The sequence below is a fragment of the Gavialis gangeticus genome, unplaced genomic scaffold, assembly GCF_001723915.1.
Source record: "Gavialis gangeticus isolate Ggan-Ray unplaced genomic scaffold, GavGan_comp1, whole genome shotgun sequence".
NCBI lineage: Eukaryota > Metazoa > Chordata > Crocodylia > Gavialidae > Gavialis > Gavialis gangeticus.
The window spans coordinates 18,677,925-18,687,602 of NW_017729000.1; positions in this window are offsets into that span (position 1 = coordinate 18,677,925).

Sequence of the window (9,678 nt, forward strand, 5' to 3'; positions counted from 1 at the left end):
TTTTAAGAAGAGGTTAGATGATGGGGTTGTTTGACCCCAGTACTCTTTCCTGTCATGGCAGGGGGTCGGACTAGATGATCTTCTCAGGTCCCTTCTGACCCTAGAAACTATGAAACTATGAAACTATGACTAGGAAGTAATTGATTATGTATGCTCAAATGTATAAACAATATATTCATTTTGGTCAGGATAGATTGGGTTGGGGCATGGTTTTTTGGCCCACCTTTTCGAGGGCATTCCTCAAAAGAGACAAGCTGGGTACCACTGAAGAGGGCTGACTGGAAACCTTGGTAGCTGCCTCAGGTTCCTTATCCACCTTATTGAGTCCTGCAACCATCACGATAAGACCTTCAGCGCACACACCTAGGCAAGAGTGGGTACATCTACATGAGAAGTTTATTGCTGAGCTGCCTAATTAGCTCAATACTAAAGTCTCCACATGTACACATAGAGCCCTATTAGGTTGCAGTGAACTAAGAAGCACTGCTGTAGGTTAGTACTTGTAAATCTAAGTACTAGCCTGCGGCAGCATTATTTACTGCACAGCAATGCACGTGTAGACACTGCACGTGCATGGGGCTGGCTGGCACATGAGGGTGCTTCAGTGCAGGGGCTGCCTGCCAGCTAGCCCCTCACTGAAGCATCCTTGAGCTCCACCCAGTCCCTCTGCAGCACATTGTGCCAAGTCAGACCAACCCCAGGCTAGCAGGCTGACCCCCCAGAACCTCTGCCAGCTGGGGCTGTGCCACCCTAGCTCAATGTGCTATAGTCTTGGGCACATGTGTAAATTCAGCACACAGGAGCAATAAACTCTGGCGCAGTATGCACCTGAGTTTTTTGCTTTGAATTAATTGTACATGTAGATGCATCCACTAAGGAGTAGAGGCTGCCCTAGACCTACCAGCCCCCCCTTTAGACCACTGAGACAGAATCCAAGGGCCAGACCAAATCCAGATGTTCAGTGCTTCGATAATTGTAGTTTCTGCCAGAGAGCAACAGATAAGAGCTGCTGCTAGCTGCTTAATGCCACAGCAAGAGCATATTTCTGTCCCTTAGTCCTATTCCAACCAAGGAGTACCAACAAGGGGGTGGGGCCTAGGGTTTTGAGGATCTATACACATCTCATTCTGGAGGTTACAACACTGTAGTATTTTATAGGGACAGCCCTGCTACAAGTAGCCCCACCACATTGTGTCCAGGCCCTCTAGTTGGATGCAGTGTATGGTCATATTGAGGACCAACCAACCAATATATAAGATCCTAAGGAAAAAGCAATGCTTCAGAGGAACCTCAGCCTAATTACTAAGATCCTATTGTTACAGCTGGGAAACAAAGCAAGAGAGAGACTAGAAATGACTTCTCTAAAGGCATGTCTACTCTAGGACACTTTAATGCACATTAGCCTAAGTTAATGCCCATTATGGGTGTTCGTCTACACGCACACGCCCTTAATGCACCTTAAAAATGGTGAATTTAGGCTATTCATGCTAACTTTAGTCCCAAGTCAGTCTACACACACAGTGTTAATGCGCTTTAATGCCTGCACATTTAGGGCATGTGTAGATGAAACAGGGGCCCTAAAATTGAAGTGGTGGGTTTTTAAAAACATCACTTCAATTTAGGGCAAAGTAAACCCCTGTGTTGTGTACACCCATGTCTTACCTGCCTCTCTAGCAGTGGGGAGGAGAGGGCGAGCTGCCGGCAGGTAGAGCAGTCCCTGGGCTGGGGGTGGGGGCTGGTGCTTCCCTCCATGGCAGCAGCGGCCCCCCCAGGCAGCACTTGCCTGCAGGCAACCAGCTCAGGCAGTCCTGGCGGCACCACAGCCATGGAAGGAAGAACCGGGTCCCCATGCAGCTCATGCAGGCAGGCAGGCTGCAGGGGAAAAAAAGGTCATGGTAGCCACTTTTTTTTTCCTTCAGTGAAACCTGCCTTCCCAGGCTGTTGCCAGGCTGCCTGCACAGTCCCTGAGCCGCACGGAGCCCAGTGCTTCATTCCACAGCTGTAGGGCAGCAAACTAAAACTCCTCAGAGGTGTTTTAGTTTGCTGTGTCCCAAAGCATTTAAGGTGCATTACACTGCCAAATGTGCTACAGCAGCTGGAATTAATGCACAATACGCCACCGATGCATGCAAACACCAATAGCATTAAAGCAGTGCAAAAGCATTTAACCCACTTTAAAATGTCGTGCACACATGCTCCTCATTTCATCTACACGTGCCCTTAGAGGCCTGCCTAAACCCGCTTAGATTTTGGCATGCTTAAATGCACATGTAGACACGCCCTAAGTCAAGGAAAATGTTTGTGATAGTAAGGAACTGTGCTCAAGTCCCTGATGCCAAATCCAGTGCTTTAATTGGTATCTATAATGAAGTTTAGGAACATTATAAGCATGAATCCGATATCAAATCTCTTTCTCTCAGATCTACACGTACACATTTGCTACCCCCCACACACATTTTAACTAAGCATTGTACCTAAATACCAGTAGACTGAAAATTTCTCTTTACAAAAGGCAAAGTAAATTAAAACTAATGTTTTATTAAGTGAAACATTTGATTGATATTTAGGTATTTGGCATATTCATTAAGTAACTGGAAAGGTCACCCTTTTAAACCTTTGCAAACAAAATGAAGGGGGGGAAATCTCATTACAGGCTATGTAGCATACAAATAAGAAGAATTTTAAACAATAGTAGTCTTTCATTTAAGCAGAACAAACAGAAAGATTTGTGCTTCTCTTATCTCTAAGCCTTAGTACTTCCTCCAGAGGTTTGATCCAATTAGTTATTTCATATTAATCACAGTTTGTGATGTTGATTTTTCCTGTGGCAGCCTTCCATTTTCAGCTGTATGTATGCAAAAATCAAATAACATGCAAGTGTTTCTATCTGTCATATGCTAGCCAGGACAGCAGGCTGGCTCTGAGGCAGAGAGTTCCTTGCCATTCTTCCAAACAGCCTGCACATAGGGAAAGTCAATGTATATCATTACAGATGTAAATCTTCCACAGGAGAGTAATCTCTATTTGGTAAAATTAACTGGCATCCAATGCAAATTTTCAGCTTTTTTTCAAGTGCAGGCCTCTTGGATTCTGCAGCTTCGACGTATTTACTGTTTTAACATTTGGCAATGTATTAAATACCAAAGATGTGACTTAACTATTTGACAGCTGGTTAACACACTCATGAGCCTTAGTGCTCTACAGCAGTGATGCTCAAACTTTTTGCCGCATGAGCCAGATGGGCAGTGCCAGGTCCATCTACAGGCTAAATCCAGCCAGTGGGCTGGATTTGGCATGCAGGGCAGGTGCAGTGGGGGGCCTGATCCAGTCACATGGGAAGCAGCCTGGCCCAATCCAGCTGTGTGGGGGAGGAGGGGTGCAAAGCAGAGCAGTCTAGCCCCAATTCAGATGTGTGGTGGGGAGGAGTGGGGAGTAACTTGTCCCTGATCTGTACATGTGGGAAGTGGCTCAGCCCTGATCATAGGCCATGCAGCAATGGCCCCTCTCTGCTTTGCACCCCTTCTCCCCCACTCAGCTGGATTGGGCCAGGCTGCTTCCCATGTGACTGGATCAGGCCCCCCCACTGCACCTGACCTGCATGCTAAATCCAGCCCACTGATGGACCTGGCACTGCCCATAAGGCCCAGCAGGGGTGGATCTGGCCATGCAAAGCTTCCACCATTCCCCATTGCCAAATGTCCTAGCCCTGGGAGATCCCCATTGGCGAATTGCCAATGGCTCTGTAGGCTATGGGTTGAGCACCCCTACTCTACAGCATCCTGAATAGTAGATCTGCAATTACAGGAAGCATGAGAGCCCTGGATTATCTGTATTCCTTCCAAAAACTGCAATACAATCTCTACTGTTTAATTTAAAGGAGTAGAGATGGTGTCAAAACAAAAATCTAGGCCCAAACAGTCCAAACTCAAAGGGTTTTCAGTACTACAAGCAAATCTGTTTTCTGGGCTGGGTCTAACACACTGCTATGTATGTAAATTTCTATTGTAAAATTTCACTTGCAATGCTGTCCTACAGCACAACTGCCTGGCTTGAGAAGTCCCAGAATTAAGATGATCACTTAGCCAGCATGCCAATGGTTAAACTTCTTATTTTATTGCCCTCAATAACGTTTTTGTCCCAGCTCCGCTCAATGCAAATATTAATTTTAGGAACTGCTTGATTTTAATCCATTGAGTATTTACAGCTATATATGTTACAGAAAAGGTCACCTTTTTATATGGTATGCTGATATAACAATACTTTTATAACAGTACCTTTCTCTAAATATCTACTAAGGCTTCTAAATTTTGCTTCAGTTTCTTTCTATTGATTACCAGCAAAAATTCATTCATGGTCCTTTTGATTTTAACTCTTCAATGTTAATTTGATTAAATTGTACCACATTTCACTTGGTGCTCAGTTTCTTGGCAAACAGAACAGACTTCAGATCACAAATATCTTAATAGCCAAAGCACGTTTTTATTCCTGAGCACTGACAAACCAAAAGTGAATGTAAAAGGCAATAAAAATGTCCAGTTTCATAGACTTTAACTTAGCCATTTCACTGAACTGGCATGAGTACATGTTAACTTGCTGCATTCTTAACCTCTCTAATCTTGACATAACAACATTCACTTTCATCTCCCCCCCTTATTAGCAAGAGCTAGGTAGGTCATCCTGAAATTTTGTATCAAAAAAGAAAATATCGGTGTTTACAAAATACAAAGCTTGGGAAATACTTATCCATTGTTTTCATTTTATTGACATCCATTTTAACTCAGTCTAATGAAGAATCCATTTGTAAAAGACTAGAGTCAAGAACAGTGTGAGAGGAATGTAAAGCTGGCATTCACTATCTAATTGTGGAACTCTTGTAGTATATAACATTGCCAAGGATGTCACTCTGTGGTTCAATAGTGGACTACAAAGAATGGAAGATTGTGTTTCACGGACTTGAAATACATTGAAGTTCTCAGTGCAGTTTGTAAACTGAATCATCTGTTGAATCTCGTTATAGCTTGAATATACCTTTAAGATTTGTTATAAGGAAAAGAAGTTTCCATTAAATGCATTTCACTTTAACTCTCTTTCTGCCCCATTGTCCTGAAGCTTTATTACTACAGGGAATTCTTTCCCCTCTAGGACAGGGGTGGCCAACCTGAGCCTGAGAAGGAGCCAGAATTTAGCAATGCACATTGCCACAGTAACATGGAATGATTATATATGTGTATGTTAGGGCTGTGTGAAGCTTCAGTCTCTGATTCAATTCAGCAGAGATTCAGACCAACCCAGTCCACTTCTAGGTTCAGCCAATTCCATGGCTGAATTTCTGAATCCAAATCAAACCAGAAGACCTTTAATCTTTCCAAATCAAATCAGAACCCTCCATATCAATTCAGAGAGATTCGGAAAGATTCAGTGATTCGGACATAAGAAGAGCTTTAAACATTTTTTCTACATACCTCAAGGTAGCAGGTGGCTCATGAATGCTGTGATGCTGCGAAGGATGGAGTGTCCCCACAGGAGTGCGGGGTGGGGGGAAGGGGTGTTCCCCAGCATGCTTGGCAGCAGACTCGGAAGTGGACCAGAAGCATTTCCGGTCCACTTCTGGGTTCACTGGGGAGTGCGCTGGGGAGTCCCCCATGCCACCCTGGCTTGGCAACTGGTGCCTCCTGGGTCTGGGGGGGCACCCAGTGTACCCCTGTGGCTGACTGCCGAGCTGGAAGGGTGCAGGGGGGGCGCCCAGAATGCTCCCCAGCAGACCCAGAAGTGTACCAAAACTACATCTGGTCCACTTCTGGGTTTGCTGCCAAGCACGTGGGGGTCTCCCCTCACTCCTGTGGGACACTCCATCCACCCCACCATCATAGCATTCTGCCTGGTACCTTGAGGTATGTAGAAAAAACATTTAAAGCTATGTCTATGGCCAAATCGCTGATTCTCCGAATCAGTATCGAATCTTCAGATTCAGATTCAGCCAAATCGAATCAGGGACAGCGATCCGAATCAATGAATTGAATCACTGTCCCTGATTCGGGCCAAATCCAAATCCAAATCAAATAAGGCCCATTTCACACACCCCTAGTATATGTGTGTATGTGTATATATGTGATCACCGTGTGCTTGTGCAAAGATTCAAGGAGATGCATATTAACTTCTGAAGAGCCGCATGTGGCTCCAGAGGCACTGGTTGGCCAGCCCTGCTCTAGGAGTTCCTTTCTAGCTGTTTTTAACCAGCTGGTGGACCCTCATTTGAAGATCTAGCCTTTAACTCCTGTGAAAAACAGGATAGGAAAAGTAATGCTTTTGATAAAGATCATGTGTTGAATGAGAGGTTGCCAGCAGTTGTATCAAGGACTGATATTTTGCTCTAGATTGAGATACCCCATAGGTTCATGACACAAATGATAGTGCAAGCGAAAAGCAAAAACAGATTTCTCTCATCTATCCTTCAACCCCTCTCTATGACACCGTTTTCCAGTAAAATATGAACATGTGGAAGGATGTTGTTCTCTCAGAATATCACGATTTTCACAGTAGAGTGGAAAATGAATTTTTCCTCTTTTGCTGAAAATAAAGAATGAAAGAAATTCACCCTACCTACACCCCATCAGGATTAATGGACTGAGACTGATGTTACCCCCAAAAGGACCCAGTGTCACTCTCCAGTTGATTTCAATGGCACCCTCCTTCAAGAGCCTCAGTCACCCTGGATTTCTGATCCACTCCTCTAAATTGCCCCTTAATTGATGCTGAGCCTTCTCCTCAGGATGACCCATCCTCCTCCTAAGCAGGGAGAAACAAAGCAGCAGCTAAATCACCAGCAGCAGATTCACCACTTTTGCTACTGGATCACGGTTTAAGCTGTTTATTGCAGACCAAAAAAAGTATTGGGGACTGAGAGTCGGTATATGAAGTTCTGCCCATGAGTTCAGTAAGTCACAATTGCTCTGCTTCAGTTTTCCTTCCTATAAACTGAGGAGGATACTTCTCTGCAGCTCTGCTAAGCACAGAGATTTCCAGATAAGGAGTGACACTATAAAGTGCCCAATATTACTATTCTCCTACCATCCTGAAAATGTCACACAAATGTCACTTTTCAACATAATAGTTACTTTCATTGGGGGATCAGATCACCTCTGTTCTTCAAGGTGAGCATAATAATGTTGCATCTCACTGCAGCTAAGGTTGCCCTGCTGACTGAGATTTTTGTCAAAGCAAAAGGATCCATAAAAAAAAAAATCAGGGTTGAATCACTCATCTCTCCTAGATCACATTTCTTGTTTAATACATTCGGCTTCTTTCTCAGGTAATAAGATGATGTACATATCTCTGAAAAGGGCAAGGCTGTCTTACATATTCACTTCTCTCACTCAGAAAGCCTGTTTGATAGCTTTCTAAAGATATCCCACCTTTGCTGATAGAAACACCAGAACCATATCATCTGAACCTGTATTGATTGAAATATTTAGAGAATGCTATATTCCATAGACTTTCAATACATAGTTAAAACATCAGCTGAGCTAATGTTCTCTTTCAAAGCAAGGTAGTTATATTGACTTTGTCAGAAATGCTTAGAACAGAACATCAGAGCTACTTTAAATGACAAGACTAAAAAAAGCACAATTGTAATTCAGTACTCCAGAACTTGTGCTTTGTTCAGCCTTCCCAGTAGGGTAGCTAAGTGTATTGGTCATTAGCCAATTATTTCTCTCAACAATTTTTATGAACCAAGTACTTTTTTATGAGATCATTCAGTCAGGATAGTTTAAAAGAAGGAGGATTAGTTTTGTCAAGGAGATTGCAAGGCCAAAATAAATAGATTTTGGAAACATCTTTTCAAGTATTCTGTAGTACTCATGGGAAGACCTGTATCTGCCAATGAAAAATAAATGTTTTAAAATGTTTTAAATGTTTAAAGTTTAAAATGTTTTAAACTTTTGTTGTGCCTTCATCAATTGATCACAATAATCTACTAATTATATAATGTGGGAGTTTCCAAAGATAGTTCCTGCATTGCCCTAACTCTGCTTTCTTTAACATCAAAAGAGGTTTTACCATTGATTACAATAGAGACAAATGTAGTCTGTGCAGTTAACTTATGGAACTCCCTCACTAGGCCCCAAATTTTCCCTTGCAGGACTTATGCAGGGATTGTCCTTCAGCTAAGAATAACAGTAGTGGAGGAAGATGTTCAACATAGCTGCACTTTCTGCCTTTGAATATCTCCCCACAGGTGACTATAGTTAGTTTTAAAAATGTTTAAAGCCCCCCAGATCTTCAAAGAGTCAATTATTTAAAGTTAGGCACATAAACACCTTTACTGGTCTAGACCTAAATGACCTAGGGATAGACATTACACATAAACCAGTATAAGTGATCAGAAACAGGTTTAAACCTGTAACAGAACAGACATTCAGCACACACAAACCAGTAGGGCTGTGCAAAATGGCTGTTTTGTTTCAGTTTCGATTCAGCCATTTCAGAGGACAGTGATTCGTTTTGGAACACCCTTACATTTTGATTCAGCTGAATCTGTTTCAGCTTTTCAACCCGGTTTCGGAGATTTGGATCAGCTGGAGAGAGGCAGGCACAGCTTGGGGCTGCAGGTTCTTCCATGGCTCCTCGGGCTGTGCCTGCCTCTGCCCCCGCGTGGGGAGCTGTGGGAGAAGCCACTATGACTGCCCTGCCCTGCCCAGCCCCAGCCCCCTCCCAGCACTTTAAAAAAAAAAAGCCCTGCTGTAGCAGTGGTGATCATGCTCAGGGAGCTCATGACAGAGATCCCTGTGCAGTACAGGGCAGTGGGGGGCAGCGGGGATCACCCCCTCCCCTCCACTTGGCATCCATGCGGCAACTGTCACATCACACAAGTGTATTGGAGCTTGGCAGGGTGCCACGCATTGTCTGGAAGCTGGGACAGGTCCAGTAGTCAGCCAGAGCCTGGCACTGCTCAGCCCCAGCAGCCCCAGCTCCCAGACTGTGCACAGCACCCTGCTGAGTAGGGCTGTGCAAGGTGTTGGACCATGCTTCGGATCCGGGGAAGCTTCAGATGCTTTGGTGTCTGAAGCAGCATGTCTGGATCAAAGCATTGGCTTCATTACGCTTTCTGAAGTGGTTTGGAGCTTCTGAAGCACTTCAGAAAAGCTTCGGAGCCGCTTTGGAGATCTGGCCATAGGGTATAATGGGGACTCAGTGAAATATCTATAACTTTGTTGTTTGTTGTCTGATTTGGATAAAACTTGTAGGAATGGCAGCCTCTGCTGACAGCAGGAAGCCTACCAAGTTTCAAGGTGATAGGTGTGGAGGTTTGGGGGGAACTGCACCCCAAATTCTTGAAAGCAAAACTCATATCACGTCTATGTGTTACACACAGGAGGGAGAAAACTGCAGGGGTGGTGGCCCCTGGTAAGGCCACAAAGCCTGACAAGTTTCAAGAAGATAGGTGCAGGGGTTTGGGGAGAACTGCAACTCAAGCTGCTGATGGGCAAAACTCATGACATAGATGACCCTGTGTGTGTTAAGGCACAGCGGGCCGAAACCTGCAAGGGTGGTGGCCCCTGCTCAGGCCACAAAGCCTGCCAAGTTTAAAGGAGATAAGTACAGGGGTTTGGGGGAAACTGCACCTCAAGATACAGACAAGCAAAACTCATGACATAGGTGACAGTGTGTGTGTTAAGG